Here is a 22901-nt window from a genome sequence, read left to right as displayed (position 1 = left end):
TTGTTTTCGGGGTTTAGTTTTTATCTCCATCTTTTGTACTCTTCGTTCTTTTGCCATTATAATAAAATTATCTTTGCCCATGGTTTTTTTATCCTCTTTGGAGGGGTTTTTTCACGTTAAATTTCTGTGTTCAATTTCTTAATTTATTCCGCTATTTTTTTTACTTGTTGCTTAATCGGATCAATCCCAACACTTTCAAAACACTGAATTAATGGGACAAGATAAACAAAAAAGTAAAAAACAAGGCCAACAAGGCAATAACTTCAAAATAGAAATATTAATTATTTCTCTGGTTAGGAAAAAATAGAGTAACAAAACAAGTAACTTAGCACTTTCTGCCGCTGCTACCAAGCTTGGGATGTTACCCTTTCTCTACATCTTCTGTTGCTTTTCTGTTCGTCTTTCTTTGCCTTCTTTTCATCCTTGGTTTTTTAATCCTTTCCTTAATTTCACTACAAAGTAGGTTAACAAAAGATATTCCCATTAATACACAATATAATACATTTCAAAATCAGCAATGACAATAAAAGATGAATTTTATATGCGAAAAAAACCACACACCGGAGAGCAGCTTCCCTTGCAGCATCACGTACGTTAGGTTTCTCACTCCTCCTCTTTTGTATAACCTATAACATGGCACCAACAATGGATCCAAATTAAGGTTTCTTGTGGTATGTCTCCTCTTCTTCACAGCCTCTTGGGCAATGTCCTAAATGCATGCAAACAACATGAAAGTAAATAAATAAGAGCACATACAAACAATAAACTATGTTGCTCCATTTTTTTTCTTGAAGCATCCATGTCCTCTGAATATCTAAACATAAGTATAAAGATATGATCCTCCAAAAACATGATAAAACTTTAAAATATTTAAAATTGTTAAGGGATGAATTAATTAGTTGAAATGGGTTTAAGTTCCGTTAATTTCTATTAATTTTGTTATGCTTTAAGATAATATGCAACGCAGCTTTTAGGGTAGGGGGATTTTAATGAAACGAATTGTTTTAATCTGCTGATGCAAAATAGTGTGTTTTAGCTAGCCTTGTAACTGTTTTCTTTTCTTTTGTTCCACGTGGCAATTCTTCTCTTCCATATAACAGAATCATAGGGAAGGAGATACACATATTTGTGAGGCACCAATTAATTAGAAAAGATCCTAGTCTCTCTCTCCTCATTTCTATTCTACTTCTTCTCTACTTCAGTTATTTTTCAATTTTGAAATCATCACGTAACAAAGGTATCAAATTTGGGCGTTTCTCATAGTCGGAGATGGAATTTCCACACGTTTGCAAAAAGAGGTCACTTATTTGCAGTAAGAAGTTACAAAACTCCATTCTGAGTTTTCTCAGTTGGACAATCTCATTGAGAACAGATTCAATGAACTGAAAGAGGAATTTGGTGCTGAGGTCTGAACTCCAAGGTAACCTGCATAGGGTATTCAAGTAGTATTTGGGTAAAATTTTAGCATTTAACAAAGGGAAATGAGTGATGGGTAGCCCTTCACCAGGATTTCCTCCTAAGGATCCCATGTTTCCACCGCAAAGGATTGATAGTGGGTCTCAACATTTAGGTAACATAAAGGTTAGTTCTTCGTGGCCAAGGAGGTACCTATGAATGTTAGAATAAGGGTGGTTATGTTGAACCTAGAAGGAAGGGCCCTAAATTGGCATCACTTTTATGCTGAAAAGTAGGGTGGGTTTCACATGCTGGAGTGGGAGTCCTATGCACAAATTTTTCAAGACCCTATGATGGACTTAGCAATTCTTAAGCATGTAGGGTCAGTGGATCAGTACCATGACTCCTTCATTAGTCTGCTAAACCAACTGTATTTACTAGAACCATATGCCCTTAGCATTTTTATCAGCAATTTGAGAGCAGAAGTGGGACAATATCTACAACTTTTTAAACCCGCAATATTGATGGAGGGTTTTTTGACTACTAGACAGGTAGAAGCCATCCTCAATGGCTCTGCAAAACAAGGATTATTTACTAGATTGGGTGCTCAAGTTAGAACCAAACCACCATCTGTCTTGAATTCCAATGCTCATAAGGGGTCAATTTCTTCACCATCATTGAGTTAGGATCTGTCCATAGGGGATCAACTGGAACCTTAGGGTTGTCTCAAGGAGCACCTAGGTCTCTATCTCCTGCTACGATAAAGGATAAGAAGAAGAAGGGACTTTGTTACTGGTGTGCAGCAAGATATAGTCTTGGTCGTATGTGCAGGAAATTCAAGTTATACCAATTATTGTTACAACCTGCTGCAGAAGGTGATACTGAGGAATTCCAATAATGTAATGATCTGTTGGAAGATTTGAGCTTAGGGGAAGAACCTACTCCTGGCCCAATGTTATCTTTACATGTTATATAGGGTTTTCAAAGCATCCATACCATGAGGGTAGCAGCCAACATTGATCATACCAGGGTTATTTTGTTAACCGATTCTAGTAGCACTTACAATTTCATAAGTGCTAAGCTAGTCAAACAGCTGTCACTACTAGTGAGCCCTATCTGCAAATTGAAAGTAACAGTGTCCAATAGAGCCATATTGATAGCTGGGGAAATCTATAAGGCAGTTTAATGAAAGGTGCAGTTCACTGAATTCTATATTGATTTTAATGTTTTGCCCCTCAAAGCGTGTGATTTGGTTTTGGGAGTGTAGTGGTTGTTGTCCCTAGGAACCATCACTTGGGAGTTTAGTTCTCTAATCATGAAGTTTGTGCATAAAGGATAGACTTTTTTCTTGCGTGGTATTCAACCTAGGAATCTCCATTTAGTAGAAGGTTCTCAGAGTTCCAAGTGTTTCTCTTTGGCAGAAGGACCTCTAGGACCTTATGCCATACTAGTGTCTACTCTAACACATTCATCTCTAGGGGCCACGATAGTATCTATTCCTAATATTTTACAGCCCTAGTTGGAGAAATTTTAGGACATATTCCAAGAGCCTAAAGGACTACCACCTCTTAGGCTTCAAGACCACAAAATTCCCTTGAAGAATGAGGTTGTTGTGGTGAAGCTGAGACCTTATAGGTATCCTGCTGTAATACCCCGAAAATTTCTACAGTAAGAAAGTAAGATAATATCTCTGATATAGTAATATAAGGAAATAAAGTGATAAAAAGGGTAATTTTGAGTTATGCCAACATTGGGAAGTATATTATGACATATTAATTCAAGAAAGGATTAAATCGCAAAAGTGAGAAAAGTTTTGTTGTCCAAGAGTAAATACTCAAAATTTGAGGGGTTAAAGTGTAAATATAAAAAAATTGAAGGACCAATGGTGTAAATATTTTAAGGGTGGAATGATCTAGAAACTAAGGAAAATGGATAGATTAGGACCAAATTGAAAAAGGTGAAAATTTTTGAGGGACTAAATTGCAATTTTACCAAATTAAGTGATGACTCAAGAATAGAATTTTAAAAGATCATAAAAGGGCAAAATGGTCAATTAGAAGAGAGAGAAATCTAGAAGATAATGATGATGTTGGAGATATTTTAGATTAATTAAATAAATATTAGTTTATTAATATTTTAATTTGATTTTTAAATGATATTTTATTATTTTATTATTATTTTATTTAGTATATATATAAGAAAAGGAAGATGAAGAATCATCATCAACCTCCCATGCATTCCAACATAAGGGGAGAAAAGAAAGAAAGAAACTTTCTTTTCTTTACAATTTGGTCTTTCCACCAAAAATTTATCATTTTCACCTAGAAATCAAAAGAATTTCCTTAGCCATCAGGAGAGAAAAATAACAAGAAGACTATCGGGAGCTAGAATATCAAGTTAGATTCAAGTAATAGAAGCTGGAGGAGAGAGAAAATCAAGTTAAAGGTTGAAACCAATAGGACAAGGTAAGAACATCAAGATTTCAATATATTTTTAAGTGTGATATTATTGAAAAAGCAGGGAAATGATGTTATAGTAGAGTTTTCTTATATAAGGTCTTATGTTTTGATATATTAGTGAAGGAAAATAAGAGAAAGTGATGGGAAATATTATAGAGAAAGGGAATAAGAGTGTTATAAACTTAGTAATCAATATTTTGCACTAAAACATTTTTGGACAACAGCAGTAGGTTAACTTTGAAAAATCACCATAAATTGTGGAAATCGAATTAGAGAATGAATAAAACATGAAATTAAATCTTATTGAGTCTAGTTTCTCATAGAAGAAACAGTGTAAGCAATGGAATTGTAAATCATGAGATATAATAAATTTTGTGAGACAAGGTCAGAATGAATTTGGGTTCCCCTATTCTGACTTTGGAAAATCATAAAAATTGAAGAAAATAATTATGAACTTAAATTTATATGTTTAAAATCCTGAATGAGTCTATTTTAATATAAATAAACGGAAATATCATACAAATTCTGTACAAATAGATAATTAATTTTTAGTGAAGAGGGGTTGGAACTGTCAAGAAGTGAAACAAGGAAAACTTTAAAGAATAAACTGTACTTATTGGCTACACCAAAAAGTCTGAAAATTTTATGGTAATAAGATATGTGAGTCTAGTTTCAGATAAAATTTTGGGATATCAATTCGAGTTCTATAGCTTAAGATATAATTAATTTAGTGACTATATATATATCAAGGATGTGGAATGGAGTGGAAGATGAGGAAAATATATGTGAATATTCAGCTAATATGAGTTTATTTTAAAATAGCTAATTTACATGTTTTAGATTCGGGACTAAATTGAATAAAAGTAAAATTTTAAGGGTAATTTTGTAAAAATGTCAAAATGACCAAATTGCATGAAATGAATTGTTTTATTATAAATTGAATGAAATATTAATTTAGATCAAGATTGGGTGGTAATTCGAGGAATATAGAAAATTACCAAAATGTCCCTAAATTTTGGTATTTCTGCAATTCAGCCCGGTAATTTCGTATAATGTGAATTATATTCTTAAATGCTTGAAATATATTTTTCATGATGTGAATATGATTTGGATGTTTATTTTATGATAATTGATGAAGTATTGATATTCTTGATGAAAAGAGAAAATAAATCCCGATTGAATGAAAGAAAAAATTCGATGGATCTCTGAAAGGGAATTGACGGTAAAAAGGAACTAGCCCGAATGGGTGATCCTATCCTGATATGGCTCTCTCGAAGAATATGTAGAAAATGGATTTAGCCTGGACGGGTAATCCGAATTAGGGTCTGAATTTAGCCTAGACTGGTAATTCAGATCTAAGCTCATTAGAGTAATTGTCGTTGCAAGGGATTTAGCCTGGATTGGTAATCCCGACAATACTCTATGAGTTTATATTATAGGGGATTTAGCCTGGACTGGTAATCCCGCTGTAAGGATGAGGTTCGCGGGAGTGTGCTCTCTGAAATGGAAATGTGCGCACCTGAATATGAATTGACGGACCCGAATTTGTACACTAAAACTGTACCTCTGAAAATATATCGAATTTTCGAGAAATTCAACTGGATAAATATGAAAAATAATAAGGGTAATAGAAAACATGGAATTGAATTATTATTGGAAATATATTATCGAATTTAATACCAAGTTTGGATTGAACGCGGGATTGAGTACAGCTGTTCTGTGCCAAAAGATGAATTGACAAATAAAACCATAACTTGGTTTTGGCATTACAAATGTAAAGGATGAATTGACAACAAATTATCCAAGTAAACCGAGGTTCAGCATTTGTTGCGAACTTTCGTGTTTACTATCTGTTTAGCTCTCATTAGCTTAAGTTCAGCCTTCGGGCTTCTAAAAACAATGTACTCATATTCGTAAGTCGTTCTTTGATACAGAAAGAAACGATAAAAGACTTATGTGGTTGAATTGAAAGATTTATAGATTATTATTGGTATTGATCTAAAATAAATGTAACCATTGATATTTAAATGATATAACGGGTAAAGTTCTGAAGTGAGATAACATGAGTTTGAAATGAACTATTATCGGTATGTACGCGAAATTCATGAAAATGATGGTACATGAAATATCGAAATAATGAAATGAATGATATATATACCTATGAAGAAACGATAAGGGAATGATATGTATCATGACATATAAATGTATGATTATCTTTAATATGTTGATACAAGAAAATTATGCATGATGATGTTATATGTAATGTGTACAAGTACACTAACCAGTGTTGTTGCTTGATGCTTAGGCAAGTACCAAGCTATTGGTTGAATAGTAATATGATTATTTAATGGAAGCATTGAATTGATAAGTATTTGAGGGAAAATATGCTAATGTTCATGAAAAAGTGGTATGGTTTAAATTATGCAATTTCTTATGAAATGACTTATCATGTGATCAATTCGGAAAAGGCTTTACTTAAATGCACTAGCTTGTGACTATGATTGAATGATATGTTTATGACTTGTGTGTCACGCATATGCAATAAGTGTGGAAAGTAAAGAAATGAAAATGAAAATAAAGAAATTATGAAGAGTTAAAGTTATATAAAGTCCTACTAAGTTTGGGATAATATGTAAGTGATACTGTGAATTTATTCACCTTGTGAGTTGATGAATATAGCTTCATGAGTACTATGGTTTTAATTTTGGATGATTTGATTCTGATTATAATGGCATGTATAAGTTAATTTGGCCAACGTTGACTCATTAATGTTTTGATTTTGGTTGGTTTCAAATATAAATGCTAGATGAAATGAAATGTCTGAAAATTAATTTGTAAATTTTGGTAATGCTCCGTAACCCTATTTTAGCGACGGATTCGGGTTAGGGGTTTACACCTACGATACAAAAGAATGAAATTGAGAGGATGATACAAGAAATGCTACAGCCTGGCATAATCAGAGACAAAAATAGTTCTTTTGCTTCTCCCATGGTAATGGTGAAAAAGAAAGATGGCACATGAAGAATGTGTGTAGATTACAAGCATTTGAATTAGTTAACCATCAAAGATAGATTCTCAATTCCTACCATTGAAGAATTATTGGAAAATTGGGGAAGGTAGTGGTGTTTTCCAAGTTGGATCTTGGATCAGCCTATCATCAGATCAAGATGTGGGAGCCTGACATCCATAAGACTATATTTAGGACACAGGAAGGGCGCTACGAGTTTCTAGTTATGCCATTCGATATCACTAATGTCACATCTACACTTCAGGCCCTTGTGAACTCTATATTTAAGCCTCTATTGGGAAAGTTTGTGCTAGTATTTTTACGATATACTTGTCTATTTTGTGACCTAGTAGGATCATTTAGACTATCTAAGGAAGGTGTTTGACATCCTAAAGGCTCAACAACTTTATGTAAAGAAAAGTAAGTGCCATTTTGGAGTTGAGCAGGTTGATTATTTGGGGCACATAATCTCACATGGAAATGTAGCTATGGATAAGTAAAAAATAGACAATGTAATGCCTTGTAAAGTTTCTCAATCACTTAAGGAGTTAAGAAGGTTCTTAGAGTTGTCAGGGTACTATAGAAGGTTCATCAAAGGATACGGGTCTATAGCCAAACCATTGATTGAATTGTTAAAGAAGGAAAGTTGGAGTTGGTCACCTCAAGTTGATCAGACCTTCATGTCCTTGAAATTTGCTTTGAGTTTAACACCTGTCCTTGCCTTGCCTAATTTCCAAGTAGAATTTTACATTGACAATGATGCAAGTAGTACCGGTATGGGAGCAATTTTACAACAAATGGGCCACCCCATTGCTTATTTCAAAAAAGCCCTGGGCATTAAACATCAATCCCTCTCAATATATGAAAAAGAGATGTTAGTAGCCTTACTAGTTGTTAAAAAGTGGCATTCATATTTGGTAGGGCGTCATTTTTGTATAAAAACTGACCATCAGAGCCTGAAATTTCTTTCAAATAAATAAGCCATTACCCTCTTCCAACAACAGTGGGCTGTAAAAATGTTGGAATACGACTTTCATGTGGTCTATAGGAAAGGAAGTACCAATGTGGTAGCTGATGGGTTATCTGGACATCCTATTACTGGAGAAGGGTGGTGTTGGAAATTAAGGAGCACTTTTATAGTTTCTAATTTACTGAACAGGGTGCAAACTTCATGGCAACAAGAATAGAGGCTCAAGAACCTTTGTGAAACACTACAACATCAGCCCTCATCTTATCCAAAATATGCTTGGGATGGTCATTTTTTTAAAAGGAAGGGAAAAATTATTATGGGATTGGATTTAGCACTTAGAAATGAGTTGTTCACCTACTTTCATGAAGAAGCTGTTAGTGTCACGGGGCTAGATCTTTCGTCTCGCAATCCGTACAACCTTAGGCAATCCGTTTATCTAAACTCGCCTAAGTCATTCTTTACTCATGTGGGGATTCCTTTAGAAGTCCTCCAAGGAACCAATTTGTATAGCGGAAGTGATTTATGCAAAAAGAAGCAAAAAAGAACAACAGAAAAGCGCACACAAAGTGTTTGAGTAAGTGCTCTTAATAATCTCTTATTCACAAAGAATAATGAAACAATGAATAGAGTGGGTACAAATGAGGGGGAAGCTCTCTATTTATTGTTGGGCTCCCCAAAACTGACGGTCGAGATACATTTACATCGACGGACGAGATTAACCATATCCATTGATTTTATGGATTTACAAGATATGTCATATCAAATTTAATCTAATCTTTACAATATATGATTCTATCAATCTTCTAAAATTAGTTACCAAAATAGCCTAAGTTGTCATATCTTTATTATCGGGCTAACCAGGCTTCAATTTGACAGGTTTCTCCAACAGCTTACTGAATCGGGCCAGTTCTTATGGGGCAAATGATCCCTATCTACACAATAGACCTCCAATGGATGCATTTGGTGCGATGGTCACGGGCTTTGAACTGCGGCCCGTGACACTAGGGGCCATTCAGGTACTCACGCTATTAGGCATAGGATAGCCAATGGGTTCTATTGGAAATGGATTAATATTGATGTCAATAAGTGGGTCAAATAGTGCATAGTCTGTCAGCATTGTAAATATGATACTGCTCCTTAGCTTGGTCTCCTTCAACCTTTGTCTATTCCTTCAACCCTTGCCTTTCTCAAAAAGGAGAGATACAATCTTGATGGTTATTGATCGACTGACCAAGTATGGTCATTTTATAGCATTCGCTCACCCTTATACTGTTGCTACTGTGGCTACAGCATTTCTGGATAACATTTATAAGTTGCATAGGTTACCTGATGCTATTGTGTCTGATAGGAATCGAGTGTTCACTAGCTCATTTTGGCAAGAGATGTTTCGAAGGCTTAACACTAAAAGTAAGCCATCTACAGTTTTCCACCTAGAAACTAATGGCCAATCAGAAGTACTCAACCAATGTCTCGAGGGATATTTATGTTGTATGATAGTTGAAAGACTAAGGGATTGGGTTTATTAGCTCTTACTGGAAAAATGGTGTTACAACTTTAACTACCACTCTGCCACTCAAACAACTCCTTATGAGGCTTTATATGTTCAACCACCTCTTCAACACCTCCTTTACTTAGTTGGATATTCCATGGTCGATAGTGTGGACTGTAGCCTACAATAAAGAGAAGTTGCTCGAAAGTTGTTCAGGTACCACCTTAAACGTGCCCAAGACTGTATGAAACACTATGCAGATAAGAAGAGAAGTGACAAAAGCTTATTAGTAGGTGACTGGGTGTATTTAAAATTACAACCCTACCAACAACATTCATTGAGAAGGGTAAAATAATCAGAAGCTTTCTTCAATACTTTGTAAACCATTCTTGATTAAGCTAAGGTTGGTGATGTAGCCTATACCTTGCACCTGCCCCTTGGCACTAATAGCCACCCAACTTTCCATATTTCTCAGCCCAAATGTCATGTTGGTCACCAACTTGTCTCTGCCACATTGCCACCTACTGAGCCTAAAGGTATGTTATTAAAGAAGCCATCTCAAATTTTGGATCGTCGAGTCACCAAAAAGGGTCACTAAGTTATCACTGAGGTCTTGGTGGAGTGGACAAACTCAGTTCCAGAATATGCTACTTGGGAGGTTTTGTCTATCCTTAAGCAACAATATCCAGACTTTGATCCTTGAGGTTAATGATCTTTTGATGGGATGAATTAACTAGTTGAAATGGGTTTAAGTTCCGTTAATTTTGCTATGTTTTAAGTTAATATGCAATGCAGTGTTTAGGGTAGGGGGACTTTAATAAAACAAATCATTTTAATCTACTGATGCAAAACGATGTGTTTTAGCTAGCCCTATAATCATTTTCTTTTCTTTTGTTCCACGTGGAAATTCTTTTTTCCCATATAACAGAACCAGAGGGAATGAGGCAAACATGTTTTATGAGTCATCAATTAATCAGAAAATATTTCAGTCTGTCTCTCCTCATTTCTATTATGTTTCTTCTCTACTTTGGTTATTTTTCAATTTTAGAAATCATCTCGTAATAGAAAATCAGGTTAAACACATATCCATATCCAACACTCACATCCAATTTTGAGAGACATAAAATAATCATTCTTTGATATTTCTCTAACTTTTATTAGATAGATGATAGGTAAAATGATATGCCCGACCTTGTTCAATGTTTTCTGTTTTATTACCAATAGTAATATGCAGTAATAAATCTGACTGCTAAACATGATTTTTGCTCTCAAGTTATGATCAAATATACTTACTTCAAATGACATTGGAAAAAGAAATGGAATGCAAATTTTTGAAGGAAATTTAGTTTTACACAAATGACACTGGCTTTTTTTTATGTTGATTCCTATGTTACAGGCCAAGGTGCAAAGCTTGTGACCATCGCACAAAATGCTTCTCATTGAGGTCTATCGATTAGATGAAGATCATTTGATCCATGAGAACTGACTCAATTCAAAGAACTATTGAAAAAGTCTATCTATTTGAAGCCCATGTGGCCCAATGAAGTAGATATAGAAAGTTAGGCTACCTTGATAAATAGAGAAACTAATCTTAGAAGATTCCGGAGACTAATATTTGATAAGATAAGATTTGATTTTATTATGTAATCTTGTAAATCCCTTAATTGTAGGAATATGCTTCAACTCGTTCGTCAATGTAAATTTAGCTAGACCGTTGGAATTGAGGGAGCTCAACTATAAATAGATAGCCTTCCTCTTGTGTATTATTTTTTTGTGGCTATTTTGTTCTTTTGAGCATTCATTTAGCTTGAGTTGCTTTCTCTATGTAAATTGATGTATTGGAGGAATTCTACAAGAATCTTCACTTTGTGGGAGTTAGGTTGACTTAGTTGTATTTGCGAGACTAATTTTTTAACCCCGTGACAATTGGTATCAGAGTTTGGGTTACGAAGGCATAGTTGAGATGTTGAAAGAAGTTACCAATCAGAGTGCCAATAGAGACCCATGGGAGGGCTAGAAAAGTAGGTCGATTGAGGGACATGTTGTCAGCTTTAGAAGGGAAAGTGGTCACTCGAGAAGTCTATTGAGGATGTGTGAGAAACACTAGAGAAAATTGGGCGAGGACTCACATAAGGGTTGCAATCCATGAAGAAGTAGCTTAAGGACTATGTGTGGGATTCTCTCTGTTTCATAGAGAACAAGTTGACGAGACAGAATGATACTTTCGAGGCTGTGGTGTCAGCTTCGAATCAAGAGATCGCTGAACTTAAAAGGGAGATCAAGATTTCCAAGGTTTTCTTTGGTAATGGAATGTTGGCTTCGAGGACGAAGCAACAAGTAAAGGATGTTCCCAAACCAAAAGAATTCAAGGGGGCAAGGTCTATGAGAGAAGTAGTTCTTTAGGCAATGGAGCAATAATTCTGAACAATGAGCATTGATGATGATGGTACTAAGGTAAACATTGTTGCCATGTATTTTATTAAAGTTGCTTTGTTATGGTGGCATCGTAAGTCCACAAATGTGACACGTGGTGAGACTGAGATTGGAACTTGGGTGGAGTTTCAAAAGGAATTCAATGCACAGTTTTACCTGGAGTATGCCAAGGATGAAGCTCAGACAAAGTTGCAACGACGTACACAACGAGGCACATTAGTGTAACATCCCGCCCAATGAAGTGTAGTACTCGAGTATTATTAATTGAACTAAGGCTTATAGTGTGACTTTCGAGTAAGGAAATGGTTAGAATTTTAAGTACTTAAGGTCTACGAATGTGCCATTGGGGGAAGCCCTAATTAGGCAAGCTCTAAAGTTTGGCGAATTCTTCAATGGAGAATATGGTGCCCAGCAGATAAATGAAAATAGTGAGTTTTATTGTTAAACCCCTAGTCTGATAAGAACGAGTAATATATTGTTATTTTATTCTCTGATTAAACTATTTAGTTGGCTTAATGAGGACTAGTCAGGATTGGACAAAGTTTCTAAATATGAAATGACATGCATTTAAGATGAAAGAGAAAACTATTAGTCATGGGTATCGAAGAAAAGTTAGAGGAAGGAAATAAGCTTGTCCACTAAGTTTTCCTTTCCTGTGCGCCTATATAAAGCCAACTTTAGCTTCCTAAGCAATAACTATAATTTCTTTGGCAATTCATACTTCTTTTCAAAATTCTCTCTGCATTTTTTAGGAAGCGTCAAAGCTAAAGCTTGTTTAAAGGATTAGAGTTCGTTTTAATCAGCTAACTTAACTATTGTGAAACCTGGTAAATAACGATGAAACTCTAGTTATTTTTACGATTTTTTTATGGGTCCTTAAGGTTTCATGCTTTAGGGACAAGCTAGAGATTAAGGGAAGGAAACTTCTAGATTCTAGGTTTCTTGATTAAGTGTTATTGAAAGCTTTTAGTTCTTCTGAAAAACATGATATGATAAGTTAACTATTTATGTTATAGCTCAAGAAACTCCTGAAAGCTCTCGAGAAAAAGACAAGGGACTTGCTGTTTAGTCTCCTCTGCATCTTTTGGTGAGTTCCTTCATACCCTATGTGTGTGTTGTACATGTCTGGTTCGATGTAAGTTTGTCTATCTGATGAAAATTCTGGCTTTGCATGTTAGTATAAGAAATGAAAGGGTCTTACTTCATGCTGAGTCATTACGCACCTTACTCTGAAAAAGGAATCATATGGTCAAAACAAAAGAAGTGAATTCATGGCATTGCCTTCATTGTAAAAAGCATTGAACTGACAGATCGTGATATATTAGTGACATTATATAGCCTTTGATAAGGTAAGTGTAATGCAAACCAAATTAGCAAAATGTAACAGAAGAAAAAAAAAGAACGAACGATACAATCTCTGAACACGGACTAGGATTTTTGGCTAGCACAAAAGAGGTTGTCTGCATGAATGCATGGGCATAGTGTATGTACCAAAATGATTCCTATTCTATTAAAGTCTGTGTAAGTTTGGTATTCATCAATAGGTAAGCTATATGAAGTCAATTTGTGTGGTGTATTTGCCAATGGGTGAACTGTATGTTCCACTGAGTTGGGAAGAGTCATCATATCTGTGTGGTGTATAAATATCCTAATGGCCACTCTAGAACTCACTAAAGTTTATGAACTTACTCAGTTTATCTTCCCTTATCTAGACCACCAAAGAAATAAATGAACCTTCAAGAACTAAGCCAGAGGATACATACTATGTGAGGCTTCTAGTGATTTTGTATTATTTCTTTGGTGGTCTGGATAAGGGAAGATAAATAGAGTAAGTTTATCTTTAAGAACTAAGCCAGAGGATACATACTATGTGAGGCTTCTAGTGATTTTGTATTATGCATGACAAATGAGGGTGGCATCAAGGCTTGAAATTTAAATAACAATATTTTATAACTAAAATTTGCATTTGTTAAACTGTGTTCTTTTCTTAAATCCTTGCAATGAAGTTTTATGTTTTAAAAGTGTTCAGGTCCTTAAGCTTAATGTTTTATATATTTCTGCTAGTATAGACCTAACTGCTTTTTTAAACATAAGGTTCCACCAATTACATTTCTGTACGGAAAAGATTTTAAGGCTGTAACATACCATTCTTGGATCCTTCTTAAAGGTCAGGAATGGGGCGCTATAGTTAGGGAGTATGTGCGGGAGTTTAATAAACTCATGCTCTAAATTTCTTATTTGAATGAGAAGGAATCACTTTTCTCCTTTATGGATGGGTTGAAGCCGTGGGTGAAGCAAGAGGCGAAGCAAGAGTTGCAACACCGAGAAGTCCAGGAACGTACCAAAGCCATGACAGTAGCAGAGTCCTTAGTTGAACTTGTCCTGAAGAAAGACAGATTCGAGTCTTCCAAACCTAATAGGAAGTGTAATGCTGGGTGAGACCATAAGGAAGATAAAGAGGGACATAGCAATGATAGCAATGGTAGTAGTAGAGACGGTGGTAATAAGAAACCACGAGTGGGAAATAGAGACCCAACAACCTGAATGAAAAGGGGAGTAACATAAAATGCTACCTTTGCAAGGGACCGCATACGATTAAAGACCCAAAGATATCTTTGTTTTTCGCTGGCAAAGGGAATGATGAGCTAAAGGAAGTGCCCATAAAGCTTGGTGTGATCGTGAGTAGAGGTAATGCCAAGAGGGTCAAACCGAGTGGTAAGAAGCCAGTGAAGTGCTTCTTTCCTTATGGTCTGCATAGGATGTGAAATTTTTTAGAGCGAGTTAAGCAGCCTACGACTAGTAAAGGGGAGAAAGCGGAGCCTAATGAGAAGAAGGCATCGAAGCTTAATTCAATGGTACTCACTCCTGTAAAGAGGAATAACATGGAGGTGGGGTTGATAATTGCGGACATTAACATCACAGGTCAGAAAAGGATTGCTCTTGTTGATATGGAGCATCATACTTATTCATATCGGAAAAAGCTACGAGGAAACTTGGTCTTTTGATTAGGAAATCAAATAAGAAGATCAAAATGGTAAATTTTGAGGAAGCCCTAATTATGGGAGTAGCTCGAGGCGTGGAGCTACAAATCGGTGAATGGAAGGGTAATGAAGATTTTGAGATAATCCAGTTAAATTATTACAATTTTATGCTTGACTTGAAATTCCTTGACAAGATTAAGGCGGTTCTTTTTCCTTAGGTTGATTAAATTCATATAGTTAATGGTCTGTTATCAAGAATTATTGTGTAGGTAAATTGAGATATGAAGGTTGGAACCAATGTGTTGTCGATAATCCAGCTAGCCGATGATGCTTCGTATGGGAAGAACATTGACTCGGTAGATTGAACTGCTAAGAAAGCTCCTTTGGAAATACTACTGGAGCATGAGACCAATATGAGGCCTGTATGGTCATCAGTAGAGCTACCACTTATGGGAAAGGTGGGTTGTGCATCAAACTTTGGGGGAAAAATGGTGATGCAAACTGGATTTTCAAGATGAGTAAATGCTACGAGTAAACTATATTTCGAGCACTTTGGTAGTGTTTTACATTCTAACTTGTTGGCTTGGTGAAAACATATGGGCCCTTTCAGAGTTCTGAAGTGGGAAAGTTGAGGGACGTACAGACCGGAGCTGTTGGTAAAACTCAAGGTCAACCTAGTGTTCAACGTGGGAATGCAAAAGCCCAATTGTGTGGATCACGCAAATCCAGATCGAGAAAAATCACAATGTGGGCAAGTGAAAGTGTTAACTTCTTACGAACGATATGTATGAATGAGTGAGACGGTTCAAGTTAAGAGCCAACAGAAGTCGAAGTGATGGTTTCGAAGGGAAGGACAAGCCAATAGTGAGAATAGCCGAGAAAAAGCCAAGGCATCAAGAAAATTTCAAGGTGAATCAAGTTAGTGTCATTCCGAGAGCACAATGAGGGCGTTGCGAAAATGGGTGGTGAGAATGTCACAGGTCAAGGTGCAAAGCCTGTAAACATCGTACAAATGCATCTTATGGAGGTATATCAGTTAGATAAGGATCATTTGACCCACGAGAACTGACCCGATTCAAAAAACTATTGAAGAAGCCTATCTATTTGAAGCCCGGGTGGCCCAATAAAGTAGATATAAAAAGTTAGGTTACATTGGTAAATAGGGAAACTAATCTCAAAATATTGTGCAGAATAATTTCGATAAGATTAGATTAGATTTGATTATGTAATTTTATAAATCCCTTAATTGTAGGGATAGCCGTCGATGTAAATTTAGCTAGACCGTTGGATTTGAGGGAGCCTAACTATGAATAGAGAGCCTCCCCCTCAGTTGTAAATCATCCATAGCATCCACTGTATCCTGTATTCTTTGAGAGTGAATACAATTAAAAGCATATACTCAAACGCCTCTCATGCATTGTCTTTCTGTGACTATTATGTTCTTTTAAGCATTTTTTTGGCTTGATACTTCCGCTATATAAATTGGTGCCTTGGAGGAATTCTACAAGAGTCTCACTTTGTGGGAGTTAGGCTGAGTTAGACATGTTCGAAATGATAGAACTGCCTAAGGCCGCACAGATTGCGATACTAAAATTCTAGCCCTGTGACACATATATATGGTTGTCCATGTAAGTTTTGATTGCTTTAGATGGTTGTGGAAGTACCTTTTACATTTTGAATTGGAAAAGAGGAAGACCTAAACAAATCCATACAAGAAAACTGTTCATTTTCCAAGAGGAAGACCTAAACAAATCCATACAAGAAAACTGTTCATTACCAAACTAACAACATAACAATCACCACTTCAAATCGAATTGAATTTGAAATTTACCTAAGAATCGACTCGAATGAATTTGATACCTTTCCCGAGGCATATCTTGGCCTCGCTAAACCAGCAAAGCTAGGTCTTGACATGCCAACATGATAAAAATGCAAGGTTTGCAAAACTAAATTACAAACTTTTGGCAAAATGGAAAAATGCCCATAGAATACAAATAATCTTTGCAAGATAATTTTTAACCGAACTTGATATACCCGCATATACAAACTCTAAAAACCCACTCTGATTATCACATGATGAACATTCTACAAGCCCAATGCCAAAAGTAACTAAATTAATTTTCCACTTTCGCATCTTATTAAAAAGTAATTTTTAATTTTTCATGCAAATTAACATGAAAAATATAGCAGAAAGATATGTAAAAATATTAATTTCATGATTTAATTTTAATTAAAATAAATAAGAAGATAAATTAATAATAATTTAATCAGGTTGACATTGAAGACAGATCACGAACCCCAATTTTTTTCAAGAAATTAAATATATGAGTTTTTTTAAATGAGATTGCTAAGTCATGATTTCCAAATGATTTTAAGAAAAAGATAGGAAGAGAGAATGAGCATACTTGAGAACCATGGCTGCAATTGGTGGTTTGATCCTTTAGTGCAGAAACCCTAACGATGACACGCCGCTATGAAACTATCTATATAAGGATCAAACGACCCTTGAATCTATAATCTATAAACTTTTTTTCTTTTCTAATTTGCTTGATTCTAGAAAGAAAAGTAAAGTGTAAATATACTATTTGTTTTCAACTTGAGATTGAATAGGTGTCCTCGTTAGTTAGGGCTAATTTAATATTGTTTTTAAGAAATGTTTTTAAAAGTTGCTGTGAAATTTTAGTTAAGAAGTGTTTTTAAAAAGTTTAGTTTAAGATTTCTTTTTTTGAATAAAATAGTTGGATTATTTATTAAAGAAACACAACCAAAAACAACCAAAAAACAAAGAGAAATAACGAACTAAGAAGCATGGCCCAATCCAGTTGAACTCAAGTGTTGCTCTAGAAGCATCTCTTGAACTTTAACAATAGCATTAATTAAGCACTACTCTTGATGCACATTGGAAAACAACAAAACATAATTCATTATCCTTTCAATGCACCAGATGACTTCTACTTTCCCCCATTCCCTCTCACGTCCTCTGATTCCTCTAATTTTCTAGGGAACTCATCTCATTCCTAGCAAATGAATATCTTAGTCGATCACGCTCCACTGCCATTCGTGCAAAAATAGGAACCCCTGATCCAAATTCCATTGTTCCTTTCTACGCAAACCTTCAATTGCAAGCAAATGAGCAATCTCATTTTTCAATCGATGCCCAAATAGAAAAACACAGGTTTGAAAGCTATTATTCAGATCTTGACAATCACTAATGTAAGCTTGTATTACTGATTTATCTGTCGATCTACTCTATATTTTTTTCATAACAGATCTCACATCATTTTCAACCTCCACTTCCTTAACTTTCATCGTCACACCCAACAGAAGTCCCTAGAAACAAGAAAGCCTCGGCTTCAAATGCAGAAGGTATATTTTGATTTAGAACATATCTGACTCCCAATATCTCCCTATTAGAATCTCTTACTACAATCCCCGAGCAAGAACTGTTATTGGTTTTGTTGAAAGCCTTATCAAAGTTGATTCTGACAAACGGAGTTTGCGATGGCCTCTAGATTTCATTTCCTATCACACTTACGGGTAAAGTTTTTCCCAACCTATCTAATTCAGCAATGTAACTTTTTATAAAATTAACAATTTCTGAACTAGATCTTTTTTCCATTCATGAATCCATTTGTTTCTCTCCGTCCATAAAACTTAAATTGTGCATGCGAAGATTCTGCAATGGCCTATGGTATTGGAATCAAAGTACCAGGTAACCCAATCCATAAGGCTCATTTCATCCCCTATCTTAGGCCAACATACATTTAAATATCTCCATGTATCCCTTGTAACAGGACACACCCTAAACACATGTTTGCGAGTCTCCACTGACGTTGCACACTTTGGACACACAACCTTGTTTATTAACCTTCTGTACTGTAGATTACACAAAGTAGAGATGTAGTTTTTACAATATTTCCAAATTGTATTAAGCCCTTATAATTTCTTGTGAAAAGGCATATATTATGTTTGCTGCTGTAAATGATTAGGATCACCCGATAATTGTAAAAGCATTTTGTAAGCACTACTGATAGAATACTTACCAGATGCTTCCCCTTTCTATAACAAAAAATCATCCTGAGGATTACAAGCCAACAGAATGCTTAAAATATGTTATGCATCAGTCATACTCAAGGTACTTCTAATAAGTTCTTCATTCCAAAGCCTAAATTGTTTAACAATAAAATCAGCTACCATAATTGAATCTGGAATAGTACTAACAATTTGAATTTTGTGATTCTCTGAATCAGGCACCCATGCAGCTCCAACAATTGGAATTCTTTCCCCATTCCCAATTCTCCAGTACATCCCATCTTGGAGTATCCCTTTGGTAGCCCAAATACTCTTCCAACTATAGGAATGTAGACTCCCTAACCTTGAATTTATGAAATCTATTTCGGGATAATACTTAGCTTTCAACATACGCGCAAGTACTTTGCAAGAACTTCACAAGAATGCCCTCTGTTTCTTTACAAAGAGAATTAGGAAGTAGAAAACAAGCCATAGTATAGGTCGGGACTGCTTGTAAGACTAATTTTATAAATATTTCTTTACCTCCTTGAGATAAGAGTCTTGTGCTCCAACTATCAATCTTACATCTAAACCGATCTTTAAGTAATTGAAAGGCCTCCTTTTTTCTGTGACCCACCATGTTAGGGATGCCCAAGTACTTTTCGAGATTTGTTGAATTATGAACCCTTAGAATCTGTGAAATAATCTCACTAGACTGGCCAAAAGTATTAGAGCTGTAAAAAGCCGTAAATTTTCCATAATTCACACATTGGCCCGAAACTTCCTCTTATTCCTTTAGGATACCTTTCAACATATTTGCACCAATTGAAGCCTCTCCAAATAGGATACAATCATCTAAGAAAAATAAATGAGAGATCTTCGGACGACGTCCACTAACTTTGGCTCCCCCCCAAACACCTTCTCTTATATCCAATCTCATCAAATAAGAGAGAACTTCACTACAGATTAAAAATAAATAGGGGCTTAAAGGGTCCCCTTGTCGTAAGCCTCGGGTAAGTTTAAAACTTTGGCCCTCTATACCATTAATCACCATAAAGTACGATACAGTGCTAATGCACTGCATAATAAAGTCTACCCAAGTCGAGTCGAAACCCATCTTCAGTATCATTTTTTGTAAAAATGTCCATTCCACTCGATCATAGGCTTTGATTATGTCCAACTTTAGTGCAAGTGAACCTTTTTTGCTTGTTCTTCTGTGCTTGAAAGAATTAAAAATTTCAAAAGCTAAAAGAACATTATTTGTAATCATATACCTCGGTACAAAAGCACTCTGGGCCTCATCTATGCAATAATCTAAAATTTACTGAAAACGGTTTGTAATAATTTTCGAGATTATTTTATATAAGACCATGTATAAACTAATAGGCCTATAATTTTCCACCTTCAAAACTTGAGCAACTTTTGGAATCAGCACTATATTAGTAGCATTTAGAGGTTCCATATTTAAACCATCATTCAAAATTGCTAAGACAGAAAGCACTTGCATCATCCCATATGATACTCTAGAAATTTTAAAAAATGTCGTTGGAAAACCATCACAACCAGTAGCTTTAGTTGGGCCCATTCCTTTTAACACATTAAATATTTCCTCATTTGTATACTTGGATAAAAGCATTTGATTCATACCATCTGTGATGCATTTATCCACCCCTGACAAGACACGTTCTATGCAATCAACACCTTTTGAATAAAAAATGTTAGCAAAATAATTACGCATCGTTTCCTCCACTTTCCTCTCATTTTTAGCCCAATTACCATCTTCCTTCATCAATTTTTGAATACTATTTTGCCTCTTTCTATGGGAAGTAAAAATGTGGAAATACTTGGTGTTTCTATCGCCTAACCTCAGCTAATTTGCTCGAGCACGTTGTCCCCAATAAGCCTCTTCTTTGTCAATTTCCAAATTCAAGTGAAGTTTAACATCAAATAACTCAGCCAAATTCTCATAATCTTTGTCAAGTTCCACCAGTCTACTCAACTCTGTACGTAGTTGCTTGGAAGATTCTGCTCATTTTTCTTTAATCCCTCTTTCCCACAATTTCAAACCCAATTTTACAATTTCCAATTTTTCCAAAATTGAACCCTTATTTGATTCCCAAATATTTTTTACTTTTCTTGCACAAGATTCCATTAACCATCATGATTCGAACCTAAAAATCTTTCGCCCTCTCCTGATTCATCCTGATCGGTTTTAATTAGGATAGGATAATGGTTCGAAATGGAGTGTGGGAGATGACATAAGGAAAACTTCAAGAATAAACTCAACCATGCAGCATTTGCCACTCCCCTAACTAGCCTCTCACGAATGTTTGTCTCTGGAAGATTCCCTCTCTCCCAAGTGTTAGGAGGTCCGGAATAACCCATATCAACTAGATGACATTCTTTTAAAATCTTCCCAAAACGTTCCATTTTACGTTCATCTCGTGGCAAACCACTAACTTTCTCAAAAGAATACAATATTTCATTGAAATCCCCACACACTAACTAAGGGGAACTTTGATCCCTTCCAAGACTTTTGAGCAAGTCCCAACATTCCTCTCTATGTCGCAAATCTGGGGAACCAGAAAATCCAGTAAATCTCTATTTAATATCTCCTCATTTCATTTCAACTTGCACATCAATATGGTTTTTTGAATAGCCGCGAAGCATGACTAAATCATTCACATTCCATGCTAAGCTAAGACCCTATCAAGATCCATCAGTGTGAAAATCTATCCCCTTACTCTTTCCATGCGACTCCCAATCAATTTGGTCTCAATTAATAAGACAATTTGAGGATTATGACACTTCAGCGTGTGCCGAAGCCTATGAATAGCCCACATACTACCCAATCCGCGGACATTTCAGCACAATATATTTATTACGTCCGGTCGGCTTACCTTCTGGTAGCCGCCGATATCTAATTTTGATAAACATTGATATGCTTATTTGGAAAGTTTAGTTTAAGATTTAAATATTTAGCATTGTTGTCAAAAAATACTTTTGAGAAATAAAATGTCCATTTTAGACATGGTGTAATAAGGTAACAAATATGTGTTTAAATAATATTTAAATTAGTTAATATTATGATATTTTAATAAGAATATAAAGAATAATTTATTATAATTTGTTGTTAATAATTTAATATATGAAATAGAAATTTTAAATATTTTTAAGTGATTAATAATATTTATTTATATCAATTAATTCAAATATCTAAACTATATTAATATTAAAAATAATAAATAAAATTTAAATATATAATATTTTATATTTTATATTATATATTTAAAATAAAATTCAATAGGAATGTAATTACATACCCAATATAAATATTATATAAAATAGTTTTATAAGGGTTAAAATTATCTTTTGTTCTTAAAAATGTTTTTGTCAAAAGTAGCAGTTAAAAAAATCGTTTTTACTTTTGGGTTCAAAATAATTTTCAAAAGCCCTTCGATTTCAAAAGTTGTCTATTTAGTATTACTTATGGCTCCAAAAGAGTTTTTAACTTAAACTAAGTCTTAATAAAGTTCATAAAATTTTTAAAGAGAAATTATCTCCGAGAGGAGATCTTAGATTCCACAAATAGGATTAGAAGTTGACAAGTGTCATTTAAATATATAATAAAATATTAAAATAAATACTTTTTAAAATAAATATTATTATGAGGGTAGTATTATTTTTTCTTTTAATTTAAAAATAAAAAAATTATTTGATTTATGTCGCTAACATCTATAAGTTCTTTTATTTATCAGTTCAAGCGAATCTTTATTTTTAATATATATATATATATATATATAAATATATATATATATATATATATTATACATGACAAGATTTCAAGCTCCTAATTGACATGAAGACCTAATTTTTTGACACATGCTATACCTATCCTCTTAACACAAAACAACGCAATTTACATATATGCATTCATTATTTTATTTTAAATTAATAGAAAATAATACATTAAAATTATAATATGTTTTCAGGAATGGTAAAAAAAAACTTTGAAACTGACGGATTTTGATGGATTCGATTTTATAATGTCGATTTTTTTTTTACTTCAATCAAGTTCAGAGTGAATTAAATCTCAAAATATTTACAAAATGACCTCTATTATAATTTTTAATTACAATTGAACCCCTCAATCGAA

At 34.6% G+C, this 22901-nt stretch overlaps 1 long non-coding RNA gene across 2 annotated transcripts; it reads left to right on the top strand.

Moving 5' to 3' along the window:
* The first annotated feature begins 17536 nt into the window (after positions 1–17536).
* Positions 17537–19399, top strand: LOC105767514 (uncharacterized). Of its 2 annotated transcripts, XR_001125498.2 has the most exons (4): positions 17538–17909; positions 18004–18271; positions 18408–18869; positions 18985–19399. It is a non-coding gene; the product is annotated as an uncharacterized LOC105767514 (long non-coding RNA). The 2 variants fall into 2 exon arrangements; XR_008195142.1 differs by having other exon boundaries at positions 17537–17909; positions 18004–18869.
* Positions 19400–22901: the final 3502 nt, after the last annotated feature.

Source organism: Gossypium raimondii, chromosome 4, assembly GCF_025698545.1.
Source record: "Gossypium raimondii isolate GPD5lz chromosome 4, ASM2569854v1, whole genome shotgun sequence".
NCBI lineage: Eukaryota > Viridiplantae > Streptophyta > Magnoliopsida > Malvales > Malvaceae > Gossypium > Gossypium raimondii.
This window is presented reverse-complemented; position numbering and strand designations above follow the sequence as displayed.